General features: G+C 43.0%; 1 long non-coding RNA gene across 1 annotated transcript; it reads right to left on the bottom strand.

The window, feature by feature from the left end:
• LOC310672190 lies at nt 1–8,370 on the bottom strand. The gene is made up of 3 exons (XR_014508465.1): nt 8,273–8,370; nt 5,117–5,239; nt 1–94 (listed from the first exon to the last, which is right to left on the bottom strand). It is a non-coding gene; the product is annotated as an uncharacterized lncRNA (long non-coding RNA).
• Nucleotides 8,371–20,604: the final 12,234 nt, after the last annotated feature.

The raw sequence follows: 20,604 nt of genomic DNA, 5'->3' as shown, positions 1-20,604 counted from the left end.
CTCCATCTGCCTATTTGTAATCCTTCTACGTTGTTTTCACCCCTCCTTCTGCTATATTGCCGCATTCATTCATTTTCTTCCACCGCTAAATTCCCTGTTGGATAAACACGCCAAGAAAACAAAAATATTTTGCAACTGAAATAAATTAGGAAAAAAATGTGCAAATAATAGGTTCTGGGTGTAGGATGGATGCATGATGCAATCCAATGCATGTTTAAGTTCCTCTAAGTTCAATGGGCCTTACTCTGGGCAAGCACACAGAGGATTGCAGCCTTCGTTTTCTATCTGCAAAGTTGGATTGTTTAAATAGACTTCGCCACGACAGAACATGTTGAGTCAACTAAAACGCGATGGTCCATTTTCACCATATGTTCTTTCTGTCTCTGCTGAGAGATCCAGTGAGAAATGTTTTCCACACACATCTGATTGGCAAATACACCTTGGGGCTGATCCAATTGTCCCTCACATCCTCTCCACCTCCTCCCATGTATGCTGTTCCATGCTTCAGTTTCTTGCTGCCAACGACCTCGCCTGCCTTTGAAGCAGCCATTCCACAAATAGAGAAAGCTGCATATACAGGAGAGCGTCGCACTCATAAAGCGTTCTTTAGGAGTACCTTCTCTAACAACATTGGGTTATAGCATTACCTGTGTAAATCAGTTGCTTTACTTGTTTACACACAAACAAAAATCCTAAAATTCATTGCTACTTACATTTCTGAGTTTTCAGCGGAAAACATGACGTTTTTATCCATGTAGACAAACAGATTGGACTGATTACTCAATGTGACTTAGGCGCTGCCGACACAAGAGTATGGTCTTTAAACGAATGGGGGGGGGGATCAAAAAGCCAAATAATCCCTTTAATTATATGCTTAAGACCCTGAATGGAAGAAATTAAGGGATATGAAGAAACAAATGTATACTAATTATTCCTTGTTTTGCAGCAAATGTATTTCTATGGTAACCACTGTGGTCTTAGAAGAAATTAAATGACTTTTAAAATCAGATCATCAGCAAAGTTACCCAGTAGAGCCACAAACCAATACTCTTCCAAATAAGTTTTTAGATGATGAAGGAGAAAAGCATTCATTTCCCCAGCTGTTGGCCATTAGAACGACGAAATGGCATTTTCATTAAAAACCACCAAGTAAAGGTTTTCTTATTTGTTAGGGGAGAAGGGTGTGGAGCTTTTCTGAGTGGGGGAGGGGGGTCTCCTTTTAAGACTTTAAATACACTGCATGTCTCAATATAATATGGTATAGGGAAGACATTAAGGACCATTTCCAGGGCCTACATTGTCTGGTGAATAGACAATTAAGGCACACCACGCTTGAATTTTTAGGTGCCTTTTTAAATGTAACTTAATCCTCCAGCCATATACCTAGTACTTGTACTAGCTTTCCGTTAATCCCCCTGCAGGGCCCATATTATGGAAAGATCCACAGACACCCCCGTAAGAGTTTGGTACCTTTTCTTCTTATACTGCCTCCCACTCACCCAGTTGTATGCAAACAGAAGGGGTGGAATCTGCTGTGCTTCTGTAACATTTGATATCCACTTCCATCTCCTGATCCTAAACCCTTAACTTAGAAGCAAGTTATGATTATATGAATGGGACACGTTTCTGCAAAAACAGGACAGTCTCTGCAAATGGAGAAGATTGACTTCGACCTTCAAGGTGGTGAGCTAGAATCCCCCATGGTCCACTGATGTATGAACCTAGGGAATTCCCAGTTTGAAGGATGCTGCTCCAGTTAGAGCCATTGGTCAGCTCTTGAATCCATGGCCAAATAAATGGTTCCTGGGGACATGCAGGGTGGGTGAAAGTCTCCTCTCTCTCTACCCTAATCCCCCCCCCCCCATTGATAGCAAATTATGGCAGCTCTATTGCTAGAACTGTAACATTCTATCCAATATACTTTTGTTCTTTTGGGTCCTGTAGGATTCCTAGAATGCAAAGCTGGAATGTAACATTCTGTAATGCTCTATCTGGATCTTTACTGCTCCAATATCCCAAAAGTCTGGCCCATTTCACAGAAAAAAGGCAGCCTATAATCAATCCAATTATAGCGTTCCACAAGTAGTGGCAAGGAAGAGCCTTTTAGAATTGGCTGGTGAATACAATTTATCCAAAGGACTGGTTTGCGCAACCCTGATTCTAATCCTAGCAAAATTAGGATGCCATAGTCTCTGACTTTGGTGAAGGATTTAACATTGAACCATCACATTTTGTGTTGCAGAATGAAATGCAAGCATGACTCTGTGCCATTAGCACAGGCTTCCTCGACCTCAGCCCTCCAGATGTTTTGAGGCTACAATTCCCACCATCCCTGACCACTGGTCCTGCTAGCTAGGGATCATGGGAGTTGTAGGCTAAAAACATCTGGAGGGCCAAGGTTGAAGAAGCCTGCATTAGCAACATGAAGGAACCCCAGAAAGAGCAAGAGCAGAAGACTGGGTTTATTGTCGTCTGAAGGCTAAGACATGCATTGCTCACATGATGTCACTCTTGCAGGCTAATGACTTCTCCAAAGTCTGACTCTGGGTAGCTTCGTGCTGCAAATTATACCAGGTCATAAAAATGCAGCATTTCATCAGTAGGGACCATTACTGGCTGTAGTTCAGCATAATTAATATTTGCTCCCTTTCTCTGGCTGCTTAGTCATGCTCTCTGTCCTGGATGGCATCTATTCATTAGGACCTTTCCAAAACTAGCAAACAAACAATTTCCCCTCCTGCCAGACAAATTGCAAGTTTCAGAGCACTTCTGTTCTTTTTTGCCTGAGACAGAGAATTGTATATAGTATCTCTAGGGAATCGATCCTCAAATTTACTCCACATCTTGCCTTTTCTTCTTCAGTGAAAATCCTACTTTCAATTTGATTTCAGTAGGGTGTAAGCTTTGTTAGGTGGAAGAAACATAAAATGTATTGGCAGAAATTACTGAAGAACTCATGAAAAAATTGAAAAGAAATGGGAGAAAAAATAATTTAATAAGAGAACAGAAGAACAGATTCTGGACCGTGTGCCTGAGACAGGAATGATGGCAATGTGAAAGAAAACTGTTTTAATATTCAGTATCAGTGATGTATGGAAGTGAGAGCTGGACCATAAAGAAGGCTAATCTCCAAAGAATTGATGCTTTTGAATTATGGTGCTGGAGGAGACTCTTGAGAATCCCATGGACTGCAAGAAGATCAAACCTATCCATTCTGAAGGAAATCAGCCCTGAGTGCTCAAAGCAAGGACAGATCCTGAAGCTGATGCTGATGAAGTACTTTGGCCACCTCATGAGAAGAGAAGACTCCCTGGAAAAGACCCTGATGTTGGGAAAGATGGAGGGCACAAGGAGAAGGGGACGACAGAGGACGAGATGGTTGGACAGTGGTCTTGAAGCTACCAGCATGAGTTTGACCAAACTGCGGGAGGCAGTGGAAGACAGGAGTGCCTGGCGTGCTCTGGTCCATGGGGTCACGAAGAGTTGGACATGACTAAATGACTAAACAAAAAAAAACATCATTTGCAACTCATACCAAAAAAAAAAAGGTAAGTATTTTGCTGAAGACATATTTATACATTCTGGGGTTTGGTTTTGTTGTTTTGGCATAATTAACAGGCTGTGCCTCATTGTAGTAGCACACCAGGTAATGATTCTAGAGCATATTAAAGCATTGCAATGTTCCATATGGTGCTGTTTTACGTTTCTGAACAGAAATGATGCTTAGCCTGGCTATGTAATGATACAGCTCACACTCTGGCTATGTCGGTTGTTTTAAATTGTTTTTAATATTATGTTTTAATGCTGTAAGCTGCTTGAGACCTTAGGGTGAAGGGTGGACAATTATTTATTAGTAGTAGTAGTGGTGGTGGTGGTATAAGTTGCTTTAAAAAAAGAAGCACCCACTTTTTGCAGAAGTGTGCCAAGTACCTTGACCATTCCATAGCCGTCCACTAGGGGGTGTAGGAAGCCTAGTACCTTCTGCTATCTACTATGATTAATTGCATAGTCTGCCTGCCTCAGCTCCTCCTGCTGCTGGTGTCAGAATTTCAGAACATCCACACTCTTGTGTGGCAGCCCACGGGAGCCCCCTGAAAGCCCAATATAAACACAGAGAACCCAAAGCCCTGCTGCTGCACACCTCCTCATACGATGGCCACCATGCAACACCACCCTGTTTTGTGACTTTAACAGGTGCACATGTATAGGAACAGCTTTCTGAATGCAATCAATTAGGAAAGTGTCAACAACTCCTGAGCAATTTTTTTTCTTCTGCACAGATCTCAAGTTTTTAGGCCCTGAGCACCTGGATTTGGGCTGATTTAGGCCTTAAAATAAGCTGTGTGAACAACCTTACTGCAAGCTACTCGTTTTGAAGGAAATTGGTCTGTCTAAAAGGCTAATGGATACACTCTCCCATTAGATCGGTCTGTATTATTGGCAGGTTGTATGTCAAATGCATTATTTAAGGCAAAGGGCATTGATTTCCAATGGGGTGACAGCTACAGGAAAATGACATGCAGATAACTGGCTGAAGGCTGACATTCTTCTAGAACGGGGGGGGGGGGGGGCTGACACTTTGCATAGTCTACTGGCATATACCTCATCTGTACTTAGTGCTCCTCTATATACTCTATGGCATTAGAAGTGCCTGATGCACTGGTTGAGACCAAAGCACACCTAATCCTGCATTCTTCGCAAGACTCCAAACGCTAAGTGGTCCACCAGAAATTGGAGGGACCTGTTTAATCTCCCTTATTTCTACTTGGTTCTGGATAACTCTGAAGTGTTTGGAGTGTGTTACATACAATCAAGCTGTTAGAGCCCAGAAATAGGCTTTTTATTTTTCATTAGAAGTATTTTGTCTATTATTGAAATTTAAAATAAGGCTTGAACACTTATCAGTTTTTAAATATTGACTGATTGGCAAGCAGTGCATGGAGATCATCATAATTTGCTTTTACACAACACATCTCCATGTTCAGAGTGCTTCAGATACAATATCTCAGTAAGACTGAAATCAGCCCTGCAAGAAAGACCAGTATTAATTTGACTCCCCATTATTGCCAGCTTTGTAGGGGGCTGGGAGAGAGTGTAGTGTCCTGTCAAGGCCCACCTTGTCAATTTACTGCTGAATTGAGAATTCAGGGACTTCCAAGCTCTCAGCTCAGCCTTCTTCCTTATTTCCCCTCAGGTTGGATTCTCAGTATTCTTGTTCACAACTTATGCTTTGTCATGACTGAAAGGAAAGCAATACAATATAATTTAAAGTAGCATAGATAACATCTGTGCAAAGCAAGGTGTAATATAATAAACCCCATAGGCCTTATTTGTTCCACATCCCACATTGTGTTACTCACAGTATCTTTAGATTTATGACCTCTTAATTCATAGTTTCATTAGAACTACAGCGTTAGCATTACTTAAGCAAAGGAAATTGACAATTAAAAAAGAAACTCACAGTATTTCCCCCTGCCATCATGGTCATTTTGGGCAAACTTAGTCTATAAAGAGAAGTGTTGTCAGCAATGAAAGGATGGAGTCATGTGCTGCCTTTCAGGATGCTGGGGATTCCTGCATGAGAGTGAGGAGAACATGTTCTCTGCCTGGTGCTGAGAAGGAACGCATTGCTCCAGGGAATGTTGCCAGATGAGGATGCAGCTTGTGGTCCCTCTCCTGGCCACGTTGAGGATAAAAACCTTCGTGAAACCTGGATTCAGGGTTCATCATGATCCGGAAAACCTGAAATCTGAGACTCAGCTACATTGGCAAAGAAAAAGCACTTTATATGTGTTGTATATGCATTATAACACTGTGACACCAGATGGCGCTGTGGAGTTCCGTTTTTGCCAACCTGATTTCTCATACAAGGTTTGCAATGCGTTTAACTGAAATGCTTCTTTGATGTGTCTAGATCCAGCCCTGGACTTTACCACTGGATGTTAGAATCAGTCTGAAGGCACATGCATTCCTTCATCAATCACAACCCAGAAAGATTTATTGGCACGGATCCTTGTGTCAATGTTATAATTCTCATTTTACAAATGATCAGCGCTTGGCTAGATGTTATGCAAGGCATAGAGTGTGATGTGCTATCATCAAGTTGTGTCTCATCCCTTTTGCAAACCAACAGTCAGCTATCTGAGGGAGGGGTATACATACTTTGCTAATATCAAGCCACTTGATGTCAGGTGCTTGGCAGGTGAGTGATCCCACCTATCTGTCAAAATGCCCCCTGGGGGTTGAGGGAGGTCAGAATCCAGCCCACTGGCTGTATCAAGATCCCCACTTCTTCTCCATCATAAGGAGGGCAGAGCTAAGATCTCAAATTTCCTGCAGTGCTCTGCATAACAACTGAACCAACCTCAAAATGCATTGATTTCTGCAAGGTTGCTGGCTTGAAACAGAAGTCAATGTGTCTACTTGAAAGAAGAACTACTTTGAATAAGCTCCGAATTTAATTTATCAAGGAAAAGGCTGGAGTAGGTTAGCACATATGCTCATGAAGTTATATTGGTCTTCCATATCTGCCAAGAGGATGGAGCTTTTCCATACTAAGTGCCCCCCCCCCCCCGCTGCAAGTCTTCTCACTGTGACTCTTACTCCCTTTCTTCAAATTATTTTACTCAAGTTCTGTAACTGAGCTATAAGTGTGCAAAAAAGGAACCGGTGAAAAATGGCAGGGGGTATAAACACAAAATAGGAGATGGGAAATAGGTGTAGACAGAGTTTTATTAGGGTGCTAAAGCATCCTGTTCATGAATTTCTGGCTCCTTTCCATCTAAAATAGGTATGAGTGGCAAATTGTTGAAGATGGCTGGCTATGTGAAGTTGAAACCTTCAGAAGACTGGAAAGAAGTCCAGCAGTGAGTGAGCTGCTTCACAAACAATTTGGCCATGAGGTGTCATGGTGGATGGGAGTAAAAATATGGCAGCTAGGATCTTGCAGGCAACAGAGTAAGCAAATGTGAAGAACAATCAGAACAAAATTTAAAATGTATCCGCCCCGCCCCCCTTTCTAGTGTCCTGGTCCTGAGTTCAGAATTTCTTTATATATCCATGAGATAAACTTTTGGTAAGCCAAGCAGTTTGATTTGGAACATGAAATCTTAAAATCCCTAAAGTTCCTGCCATAAGTGTCTGGGTAGTGATCCAGACAGTGGCCTTGAAATTTTCCCAAATACAGATATTAAAACTCTTGGTGGATAATTAGCCGAAAAAGTTAACATTGGCTTCCTTCTTCAACGACTTCCTCAAAAAGGAAGAGAACCGGGGAATTGCAGTCTAAGTCAATGATGTTTTATGTGTCTTATGGTAAGGTAAAGGTAAAGGGACCCCTGACTATTAGGTCCAGTCGTGAACGACTCTGGGGTTGCGGCGCTCATCTCGCTTTATTGGCCGAGGGAGCCGGCGTACAGCTTCCGGGTCATGTGGCCAGCATGACTAAGCCACTTCTGGCGAACCAGAGCAGCGCACAGAAATGCCATTTACCTTCCCACCGGAGCGGTACCTATTTATCTACTTGCACTTTGACGTGCTTTCGAACTGCTAGGTTGGCAGGAGCAGGGACCGAGCAATGGGAGCTCACCCATTGCGAGGATTCGAACCACCAACCTTCTGATCTGCAAGCCCTAGGCTCTGTGGTTTAACCCACAGCACCACCCGCGTCCCAGTGATGTTTTATGTGTCTTCTGGTACCCAAGCTTAATACATACACATACATCACAGAATCACACACACACACACACACACACACTTGTTAAAGAAGAGCAGATGTTTGACTGTTTCCTCTAAAGAAATGGTAAAAATCTGCCAAGAGTGGTGATGTACTGAACTAGCATAATGGCATGATACAAACATGCTGTAAAAAGCAGCAGGAGGTTGCCACAAACACTGAATTTCTAGATGATCAGTTTACCACACATTCTACCAAACATTGGCAGCTGATATGTGATAGAAAAGAAAAGAAAAGTCTTACTGCTTGATAGGATTCGGCAGCTGAGCAAGCTACTTCAGGGTAGTTTACAAAGGTGCATGTCCACATGCACACACACACACCTTGCCAGGGCTGTTTAGGGTAGCCATCTTTTTCCATCATGATATAGCAGTGTTCCCTATGGGGCATTTTATACTATGGCACAGTGCGGCTGGTCATCGGAGCTTGCATAGCACTGTGCATGAAAACCCTGGTGATCAGCTGGTGGCCAGGGCTTGCATAGCTTGCTGCACAGTGCAGAGTTTACATGCAGAGCGCTTTTCAAAAATAATTCACCTGATGTAATTGCAATGTCATATGATTGATGGGTGGCTGGCTTTCCCCACCTCTTAAACTTGATCTATGGGGTTGCGGGAGATAAGGATTCACCCCATTTGCCAGATCCATTATATAGGGCTGGAGAATGAGACGATGTGCTCATTGCAACCCTGTCGCTACTTGAAGGAGCAGCAAAGCTTGTTCTGTAAAAGAAGAGAAAGCAATGTTACCCTCTGCCATCTTCTTGTAATGATAAACATCCTGAGACCACAAAAAATTACTAGCATTCATCATCACCCAAAGGATGAGTGCTTGCTGCTTTTGCCCAACCACCAGTGAAGACTGGTCCATTAGGGCTCTGTTGGCCCTCAGACAGCCCGAAGCTGCCTGCCTTCTTATTTGTAACCTACCAGAAGTTGCTCTGCCTGTCATTGGCTCCACCAACTGCTGGTCTCCCTGCCTTCGACCCTGCCATTTTCAGTGGGCACCACCCATTGCTGGGCCACCACCCAGTGCTAGAAAGAGAGCAGAGCAAATCGTTTGGCTCAGCTCTATGCCAAAGAGAATGTGTCTCACGATAGACTCATCCACCCAACTACATCACGGCGTAATAGAGAGTATGCAAAAGAGTAGCAACCAATATTGCACAATTCCTCTTTAAAAAAAAAAAAATCAGAAGAAGCATAAGGAAAGAACAAGCTGATGCAAGTGTTGGGTAGATGCCCCATAAAAAGAGTTATCTCATGTTATCGTTTATGAGGAACAGCATATTAAGACTACAAAGGTTACCAGGAAAGTACAGGAAAGTACAACAAATCCATCATCAAGGCAGTACAAGACATCTGATAGTGGCCTACCTAGACAGTGAATAGCCCAAACTAGGATGGTTATCTGCTAACCTAGGGCTCTTTTACTCAGCCCCGTGGATGCAATGTGCCAATTTCAGTCTCAAAGTGCAGAAGTTCTACAACAGCTACAACCACACACAAGTTCATCTTTTCACTGAAACTGGGGGACAACATTGGTGGGAAATATTTGGTGGTAAAGCAACTTCAAATCCAGTATGTTGAGAATGATCAACAGTGTTGTAACCTAGTTAAGAAAATCTTAGTTAGTGAGTCACGAGTGCCTTGATCTATTTAATCTATTGTTAAAATTTGCACATGGATGGAACACATATGTCATAGCAAGCATCATCTTAGAAGAGGCACCCTCTCCTTTGTGAGAGATGCAGGTGGAATGCCTATTCTAAGACAATGCTTGCCACATAATACTTAAGTTAAATCTGCTTCATTCAAGGCAATTATTTAGTCAATTAAGACTGCACTCCTGACCTCACTTACCTAGGAGTTAGACCCATTTAATTCAATAAGATTTAAAGGTAAAGGGACCCCTGACCATTAGGTCCAGTCGCGGATGTCTCTGGGGTTGCGACACTCATCTCACTTTATTAGCCGAGGGAGCCAGCGTACAGCTTCCAGGTCATGTGGCCAGCATGACTAAGCCACTTCTGGCGAACCAGAGCAGTGCACGGAAATGCTGTTTACCTTCCCGCAGGAGCGGCACCTATTTATCTACTTGCACTTTGACGTGCTTTCAAACTGCTAGGTTGGCAGGAGCAGGGACCAAGCAACGGGAGCTCACCCCGTCACGGGGATTCGAACTGCCAACCTTCTGATCTACAAGCCCTAGGCTCTGTGGTTTAGACCACAGCACCACCCGCGTCCCAAATAAGATTTACTTCTGTGTAAAATAGTTATTTACACTGACATGAGAGTAAGTTTCATTGACTTCCATGGGACTTACTTCTGAGTAATAATAATAAATAATAATAATAATTTTATTATTTATACCCTGCCCATCTGGCTGGGTTTCCCCAGCCACTCTGGGCGGCTTACAGAATATATAAAACATAATAAAGCATCAGACATTATAAACTTCCTGGTACAGGGCTGTCTTCAGATGTAATAAATAATAATTTTATTATTACTACTATGCAAGTAGACTTGCATTGCATTGCACAGCAACAGTTTTGATGGATTACTCTAACTGATTATTCAATTATTTGTTGCAGCTCTAGTGTTGAACAATAACCATTCTGCAATAATCATATTCACAGCTTGGATTCATTTCTGTGCCATGTGGAGCACTAAAGGAACAGCTGCCTCTCTGTGGGTGGCTTCTATAACTAGGTATTCCAGGAAGCAAATAAATTGTGGTGCCTAAAATCTTTATCTCCACACTATAGCTTCAGGTGACATGTACTCTGTTATCACAAAAGTTGCTCCTTGTCACCAAATGTGTTGCCTTCACTTATGGTGGTAAGTTTCACTACGCTGCTCCATTCAGTAATATAGCACTCAGTTTAGCAGCACTAATTTGATTTTATTTTTTTTTTAATCGGTAAAAATGCCAAGGTGCAATTGTTTCAGTTTAGCATGATTTCCAGCATACTGTCTGATTATACTCTATGATTTCCTACAAACCCTCTGATTACACTCTTATGGGTTGTTTTTTTTACATACATGCAGTCTGATTTTATGCATGCTTGCTAAGCAGTAAGCCACACTGAATTCAATGGGATGTGTGGACTGCAGTTATAACACTCCACTGCATTTCATCACAGTCAGCTACAAAACTGATTATTTTCATCCCATCAGCTTCTTGAGATCTTAAATAACACGATCTATGAATAATACTATGCATGTAGTCCTTGCCCTAAGTGCTCAAGGGCTTCTGCTTTCTAGCCAGCTGCAAAATGCAAATGTTTCTCCTGGACAGGAGAGATTCAAAACTTCTTCTTCTTGCTCTCCTGAAACAGACAGAATGCTTCTTTCAACCCACAGCCTTGCAAGTAGGTGAGGGCTCCTGGGGTCTGTCCCAGTGGTGACTGGTGCCCATTGCGAATGGTGGGGCAGAACCCTGGCTCCATGTTGGGCAGGGAGAAATACTGCATCGATGGAGTGACACCCGCAGCAGTGAGCAGTGGGCTGAGCGAGCAGAGCGCAATGCTCAGGAACACCAAGTCCACATCTGGAAACAACCTAGCTGTTCTTCGCTCCCAGTACGTTGGCAAGCACAATTCAAAGTGTTGGTCCTAACCTTTAAAACCCTAGACAGCCTCAGCCCGACATAACTGAAGGAGCGTCCCCACCCCCATCATTCTGCTCGGACACTGAGGTCCAGCTCCGAGGGCCTTCTGGCGGTTCCCTCACTGCGAGAAGTAAGGTTACAGGGAACCAGGCAGAGGGCCTTCTAGGTAGTGGTGCCCGCCTTGTGGAACGCCCTCACATCAGATGTCAAGGAAATAAACAACTATCTGACTTTTAGGAGACATCCAAAGGCAGCCCTGTTTAGGGAAGTTTTTAAATGTTTGATGTTTTGTCGTGTTTAAATATTTTGTTGGGAGCAGCCCAGAGTGGCTGGGGAGACCCAGCCAGATGGGTGGGATATAAATAAATTATTATTATTATTATTATTATTATTATTATTATTACCCCTCATCACATGGCAGTCTGGATCTGGGAAGGTGTAACTGCATTCCCTGCTTGCAGTACATCACTGACTGCCTCAGCTTCAGCAAACATCAAGGTAAACAAAAGCCTGGAAAGATGATCCTTTGTTCACCTGATGCAACAGAGCCCTATTTCCTTTGCACTGTTTTAATTACAGCTGCTTTAGTATTTTAAAAAATGCGAGCTGCCTGACTCTGTTGCAGAACTTCTGTAGACTTCATTTAGATTTTTAGCACCCTTGATCCTGAAGGCTTGAAATGAATGCTACTAGCATTCATCTTCGTCGCCTTAGCATCCTCCTCCACAAATTGCACTAGTTCTCGTTCAGCATATTCACTCTGCACTGTCTGCAGTACTGATTTCCTAAGGGCCAGGTGTCACAGGCACTCAGGATAGTTCCGCCCGGTGCTTTTTTTTCTGGGGCGATGCAAGGGTACGCATACCCCTAAACATTTTGTAAATCTTTGTACTTTTGTCAATTTAGTGTATTTACTTTTCCCAATTTGAACTATAAAATGGTGGGTTTTTTGAGTCAAAATGAGAGTACCCCTAAACATTTTTTTAGAAGAAGAAAAAGCACTGGATCCATCTCACAATATCCTTCTTTCACTTCCCTAGCCTTGTAGGATTTGTCCAGTTAAGTCCAGATATTATTGAATGCTTGGAATAGATGCCACTTTTGAAAACCAGTACAGTGGTACCTTGGGTTAAGTACTTAATTCGTTCCGGAGGTCGGTTCTTAACCTGAAACTGTTCTTAACCTGAAGCACCACTTTAGCTAATGGGGCCTCCCACTGCCACTGCGCCGCTGGAGCACAATTTCTATTCTCATCCTGAAGCAAAGTTCTTAACCCAAGGTACTGTTTCTGGGTTAGCAGAGTCTGTAACCTGAAACGTATGTAACCTGAAGCGTATGTAACCCGAGGTACCACTGTATTCTTCAAAGATTGCTGCAAGAGGCGGGGAGCAGATGGCAACTATAATATTGTTGACAGAGGTAGGAGGACTCCCGAGGTGAGTAAGAGCAGCTCTGCAAATGGATAGGTTTGTTGAGGCATGCCTGGAAGAGCATCAGAATTTCCTTTTGGCAGAAGTCAGATGACGGTGGTTATTGAGGTAGCTCCTGCAAGCCTAATTTTGCACACCGGCAAATCCCTTGAGTCATCCTTAACCAGGCAGCAATGTCCACCAAGATCTGTCACATGATTATGAACCATTTGGTGACCCAAATGTTTGCAAGGCAACGGATTGGGACAGATAGATAGTATTATGGAAATCATCTCATTCAGGTTAGATCAAACAAAAAAGGATTGGAACAGTGGAACTGCAGTAGGTTTGCAAGCATTTAATAATGAGACTATTTGTAATGTACTTAATTCTTCCTTAGCAAGACTGATGGTGATGGCACATGGTGAAAGCCTATGGAACAGTACTAGTAAAAATATTTGCAAGCTTAGTCACAAACTTGCTGGGAAAGTCAGATTTAAAAAACACGCACAACAACACAATTTTTTAATTGAACTACTCAAATAATAAACACAGACACCTTCTTTATATTCCTAAAAGTATCTCTTTTATCATGGTGGTACTTTTCTGCCACTTAAGCTCATTTTACTGATATTCAAGACTTGGAGTAACACTCGAAAACCATCAGGGAAGCATGCAGTAATTAACAGATGCTCTTCAGTCCCTTGTCACATAACCAATCCAATAAATTCAATAATAATTCCTTAATGGAATAAAAGCTGAAAGGATGAGCCTGGACCTGGAAATGCCATAAACATAGTAGCAGAACATTAGAAAGAGAAGTTAAGGCTAATGGACCTGGAAAGGGTTTGTGATCACATCTACCTTTCTCTCATTTACTGTTCACCTCCTTGTTTTATATTCTTGTAAACAAATGGATCTTTGATATAAAGGGTTGAAAGGGATGCCTATTGATTGATGCGCCTACCATGCTAGCAGCACATATTTTTTCATGGTGTAGTGGATAAAGAGTGCAATTATCTTCCAGCCTTGTCTCTCCATCTGACAGTGACCTCATAGGTGTCAGGGCAGGACTTGGCCACAGGCAGCAGTCAGAGGTGATCCAGGAACTTGGAATCAGCAGCTATGGGATGGAGTCAGTACTGAAAGACAAAGCAGGAACAAGCCAGGGAGAGGGGCTATAGGAACACACACAAAAAACAATAATCAGGAAGACCTTGTTACTCAAATAAGGCTTAAAGGAATAAGAAGTCCTCTTATAACTGTTCCTGTCCAGGTTGATCCAATGACCCAGTGCCATAGCATACAGTAGTTTCTATTTGCCCCACCATTTTCCCCAGGAAAACTCACTCTTTACCACTAAAACGTCAACTGGGTCAAACTTCACAAATCTGGGTTACTGGAAGTTAAGGCTGGTGCCTTAACAGGTGTGCCTGGTGATTAGTAATGATGTTGTGCAATGATTTGTAAGTCATGCTTGCTTACAACTTACCCTCCATGCCAAATCCAGGAGAGGACCAGCAAAAAATGTTCAACTATGTTGTCTGGTCCTGTATTGCCAATTAAGCTGTTTTTCTTTAGAAATACAGTGAGTTCACCCATGCCTGTTTGTTGCTTACATCGGTCTCCACCCCCATCGTTCAGCACCGAGGGCCTTCTGGCGGTTTCCTCACTGTGAGAAGTGAGGTTACAGGGGACCAGGCAGAGGGCCTTCTGAGTAGTGGCACCCACCCTGTGGAATGCCCTCCCACCAGATGTCAAGGAAATAAACAACTCTCTGACTTTCAGAAGACATCTGAAGGCATCCCTCTTTAGGGAAGTTTCTAATGTTTGATGTTTTATCATGTTTTTCGTATTCTGTTGGCTGTTTTTAGTATTCTGTTCCCCAGAGTGGCTGGGGAAACCCAGCCAGATGGGTGGGGTATCAATAATAAAAAATATTATTATTATTATTATTATTATTATTATTATTATTATTATTAAACCAAATTGAGTTATTAACTCATCAGATGCCAATTTAGTAATCTCCAGAATGTTATAATGGTGGGACCTTTCCCCCCTTATATTTGCCTTAAGTAATTTTATTTGTTATTGTTAGGGTTGCCATCTCTGTTTTACCCTGACAGGGTTCTGTATCTTTTGACAGTTACAGAACAGGAAATAATGAAGAGTTGGCTGTCATTCAGAAGCTGGAGGAACTGAGCCCCTGTCAGGGACAACAGTAGCAGCAACACTATTCTTGGATATAAAACTGAAATCCCAGGTGCACTGTGTTAGCTATGAAAAGAAAAGAAAAAAGTCAGACATACCATGTGCCTACATTCCCCAAATTTATAATAGCTAAGCCACCCTACCCACCTCCTGGCACTTCCTATTTATAACCAGAGGAACAGTCATGGCTGTCCCTCCAAGGAATTATGAGAACTGTCGCTTGTTAAGGTTGCTGAGAATTATTGGGAGACCTCTATTTGCCTCACAGAACTACGATTCCCAGAGTGGTTTTAACTATCAATACCTCTTCCCAAGCACCTCTGGGAATTGTACCTCTGTGTGGGGAAAGTAGCAAACATATTGAGGCATACTCTTTGGACCCCAGCACATAGTTTGGGAATCTCTGCCTGGTACAACCAGAGAACTGCCAAGCTCATGTGCCTTGGGATCTCAGGCGCCTTGGTGCCTATGAAGGTGAGCTGGAAACCAAATAAACATACAAATTCAACTATACCAGTAGAATTCAAAAGCTCTACCCTCAGGAGAACCCTTTCCAAAAGAAAACAACAGGTCCATCCATCAGAGGCAAAATATCAAAAAGAAACCCGTTGAAGGAAATGCACTTTCCAGAACTTTGGCGTAGTGAAGCTCATAATGAGGGTTCTGCTGTGCTTGTCACAGGAAGCAAATGCTCCACATTCTCCAGTAAGAAGAAGAATGCAGTTGAGAAAATCTCCCAGTGTCATTTAACCCCACACTCTATCCTAACTCGGCTCCGGGTACCGTTTCCTCTGCAGGCTGTAATTTACTAAATCCATCTGCTGCGTTTTGGAAATGCTGCATTTCAAGGGTCTGATATATAACAGAAGGTCAAAGAGCGACGCAGGCCCTCTCATTTTGAAGCAACTTGAAAGAAAAGAAAAAGGAAACTTATATTTAGGAATAGACATGATTAACTAGGGGAAATCATATTAGGACATTCCAATAAATGGAATGGAATAGCTTTTACCTCCAATTAAGCTAACTGTGCTTCAAGGAAAAATATTTATATACAAATATAAAAAGCTAAGGAATGCTAAGCTTCACAAAGATGAAAGACTTCCAACACATAATTTATGTTTAGTTTTTTATCATCCTTAAAAATACCTCTATAAATGAATGGGCAATCAGACCTGATACATTTCTTTTGTCAATGCATTTTACTTCCTTTTGCCCGGATTTTTTCCCCTTAAGAAACCTGTGATTGATCAGCTATTAACTCCTCTCTTACAACTGATTATCCTCTGCCTTTTAATTTCCACTAAGAATGCAGCTCTTCCTATTATACATTTTATGTGCATATACTAAAGCAGCAATCTTGGGAGACTTGCTATTCCCACTTAAGTCTCAGTGAAATTAATGGGATTTAGGTCTGCATAACTCTGGATACGGGATTATGTAGCCTTGAATTTGCATTGACGGTTTGATTTGTAAAAGGGATGTACAGCAGACAGGGGTTTTAATTTCTATCAAGCCATCTTCTGTGGGTGAGAGCAGCTAAAGATAGGGTTTCTCATAACTCTCTTAGATGGAATTGTGGCTCTGTTCAACTCAAGCACGCACATTAACTTAATTAACTGAACACCAGCAGCAACAAAAGGTATTACCTTGTCTACCTTCATTCCACTCTTAATCACTGAAATAAAAGCTGAGACTTACACATTATGGCTATTGTGCAGAAGTTGATTCACAGAGCTGTCCATCCATGTCTGTGATGAACATCAGACGTTGCCATACAGCAGGGATTGCTGACTTTCTATGCTCTGGACTATAACTCCATTCATCCTCAGCCATTGACCTTGCTGGCTGAGGCTGATGGCAGTCATAATTCTAAACATCTGGAGGGCACCACATTGGCTAGACCTGTGCTATTGTGACTAATAGTGCATCTCCCCAGTGCTTTCTACCTGAGATCCTTTAACTGAAGTGTGAACTGAATCTGGGACCTTCTATATCAGGGATAGATGACCTCTGGCCCTGCAGATGTTGTTGGACTCCAGCACCTATCATCCTCAGTCAGCATTGCCAATGGTCTGAGGTGGTAGGAGTTGTAGCCCTACAACATCTGGAGGGCCCCAGGTTCTTCATTCTTGCTATATAGGAAAAGCACTGCAATCATCACACAAAAAGCATTGCAATTATGGGCACCTCATCATTAAAGTTCAAACCTCCGCCTCCCGCCACAAGTCTTGAACTGGGAACTTTCCGCTTAGTACGCAAGGCTCAAAGTACACATTACATGGAGTAATGTCAAGGAAGAGGTTCCTAGACAGTCTCTTAAGAACTGTGTGGAGTATTATATCCAGAACTGGATCACTTGTGGGAGAGGGCATAGGGAACAGCATCCACATTGTCTTCAAGGCCATCTGTGAGATGCAGGGAGTCAGTTCCCCCCCCCCCCCCCAGCACCAGCAGCAACCTGGCTGCTAAAGAGTCAGTAGAACAATCCCCAATGAATTGTCTACAGCCAATTCCTCTGAACAGAATTTCTGATTTAAAACAACAACATAGTAAATTCACTGCTGTATGCCAGAGGTGCTGTTGCAACTCAATCCCACTTTACTCCTCTTGATAACTGGTAGAGAAACCACCTTGCCGCTAAGAATATTTGGTTGTGTGTTGTTTGTGGCATACACAGCAAGACTTGGAAGTCAATTTCAAATAAACGTTACTGGGCTATGAGGTTACCTCCTCCCCCCCCCCCAAAAAAGCCCCCACATTTTAATATGATTGCACAAGAGGACAATTTAGATTTTGTGATGGGGCGGGCGGGGAGAGAAGCCCAGTGATGACACATGTATTTAACACTGCAAGTCTCCTTTTTCCCCTTTCAAAAAAAGGCGAGCTGGCAAGCAGCCCTGGGTCTGCTCATTTGCCAGCAACAGATGTCTGCACACATACAACACTTTTTGGAGCAACATGCGGTCCGAGCATGTAGCTTTAAAAGCCCTATTTTGAGTGGTATTAAAACAATTGCTTTTGCAAGCAGTGTCTCCAGGGTCTCTCTGTAAATGTGGATCTTTACAGCTTCATCCATTTTCTTTAAAACCCATTTGCCATTTCATAAACGACTACAAGCATATATAGTCACACCCTAGTTAGATGCATCTGTTCTGAGCAGATCAAATAAACAAACCGTCCTTAGCATTTTGCTTTTCAGACTCCTCTTCTGGAAATGTTGAATCACTCTTTCCCCAGGTTAGAAGTCTATGCCCTGCTAAATGCATAGATTTGCAGAGGCCAGAGTTTTATGTTACTCTTTTCTCGCAGACAGTTCTTTTCCCCTTTCCACTGTGAGAGCTCATCCACAAGAAACACTTACATTCCCTTCCCTCTGTTGGGGTTTTTGTGAGCCTAGGATTGTAATGTAGTAGCTGAATAACTGAAGGATGAACTTAAAAGTCCAGAGTTCGTATCTTGCCCCTGCTATGAACCCAACAGTTAGCCTTAGGCAAGTCACTCCTCTCAGCTTCCATGCATATTTTCACTACTTAGATAAAAATGCTGACCTACCTTGCAAGAATGTTGTGAAGAAGAATGGCACTAGACCAGGAGGTGGAGACACAAAGTAGGTGTTCACAGAACAATGCCTATTAGACACAGGGAATGTGGCCTTTCATGCAGCCTCTGGGACCCTCCCCAAGGAACATCCCTACCCAGGCAATATACTTGCCTCCTTGAGCCTCACCCATAACAGAGACCACCCTGCCCCCATCCAATTGCCTTTGTCTAGCTGGAATATGTTCTTGACTGTGATAATCTCTCTTGCTTGCTGGATAGCGCAGTGTTTCTCAACCAGTGGGGCACACAAACAAGGGGCATACAGAGATTTGTGAGGGTGTTTCCTTAAAAAAAATGCACAATAGAAGTAGATAATAATGATAATCAAAAGTTGTGATATTCCAATCCTGTTGATTGGAATAAATAAATAGGGGAGCTGAGTTTGAAAGGGGGAGTGGGGTTTTTATGTAGGCTAAAAGAGGGCAATGTGTATATAGAAACCTCTGGCTGGGACCTGTTGTCCTGACCTCTTCTTCCCTTTTCGAGCCTTGTCCGACACTATAATGCAGCTTTCAGATTGCCCACAAGGAAACATGGTCCTTTTCTGAAAGAGACTTTCCACCCCTGCACTAGACCAGTTGGCCCTCCTGGCAGGGCTGCCCAGGCCCCAGTCTATGTGCTTCTTCCACCACCCATTGCGCTTTCCCAGCCAGGCCCTTCTCTTCACAGACCCAGTCCTGCTGTGTCTCTCCCATTTTTAGTTCTCTTCCCCATTTGACTCCCTTCCTCTGCTCCTCCTGGAGACTAAAACGTCCACCAGGACTTAGGTGGCAACCAGAGGCAATAGTGGAAAACAGCCTGCAGGAATAGCATGCAGGACAAACACACGTCTTCCTCAGCAAATGCTTAAAGTTGTTTATTAGTTTGCCGAAAAGAGCATATTTAAAAGTTTGTACTTCAAAGGCGCTCTACTGGGAATGGGAGAGAGAGCCCTGGTGCTCAATCCACCAGGGAGCAGCTTGTTTGATCTCTCCTGACTCCCCTTGCTCAACACCAAAAGAGTGTGCATGTTGGTGACAGAGATTTGGTCTCTTGGGGGGCAAAGCATTTCTACAGGGAAGGTCCACCCCAAGAGAACTCAGGCATGGGTGTGCTAACCAGAAAGGGACAGGAGTTCAGTCAATCCCCCGCAAACAAGAAGCTTTCCACCTGCATTGCTGGAGTCCTGCTATTTGCATATGCTGATACACTTCTTTCAGATGTGGGACACAACTTAGCCACCTGGAATTATACTTTGCTCCTTGTGTTCCCCCCGTTTTTCTGGTGCCACAACATGCTCCCCCTGATTCAAGGTAAGAGTCTAGGTTATAACTGAGAGAACGAAAAGTGGAATGATTTTTACCTGCCAAAGGATGTTTGCCAGACATAGGGCCAAGGTAGCCCTATAACTAGGAGCTATCTGAGGCATGGTACAGACCAAAATGCATCTTGGAACTTCACCTCCTTCACGTTAGCTTTGCCAGGGCAGACTAGTGCAAGGATAATGCAAGCCATCTCTATAGGGAAAGCCCATCAGAGGCATTTCAAATTAGCAGGAGTCCCAGCAGCAATGTCCCCATTTGGAACCTTCTTGGCCATTGCTTTCATCTTCTTCTTCTCCATACCTCCTGCTGATGCTGCAACAGCTTCTCTTGGCTACACTGCTGTTCTCATCTTTTGCTTTACAAGTATGGAATCCTGCAAACTCTGTTTAAAATCAGGTGCAAGTTCTGCCATCACCAGGAGGTTGGTGCCAAAGACTGAACATTCTGTACCATGTTTGTTCCACCAGGTCTAATATCACCTCCCTCCCCCTCTGCGGGGGGCAGAGTTAAAGAATGTTACATAGACAAAATCCTTGTCTTTACATACATTTGGCCCAAGATGTCACATAACTATGTTTTTCAGTTCTCAGTGCCTAAAGAGACTCAATTTTTGCTACAATTCCTTGCCTGGTCCTCATATCTGTTGGCTCTCTGGTTTGGGTCTATATAGTTTCAGGAAATTGGTGTTAAAATGATGTTTCTTAATCGTTCATATGTGTCACTCTCTTTAATG

Source organism: Podarcis tiliguerta (genome assembly GCF_965153285.1).
Source record: "Podarcis tiliguerta genome assembly, chromosome: 2".
Classification (NCBI taxonomy): Eukaryota; Metazoa; Chordata; class Lepidosauria; order Squamata; family Lacertidae; genus Podarcis; species Podarcis tiliguerta.
This window is presented reverse-complemented; position numbering and strand designations above follow the sequence as displayed.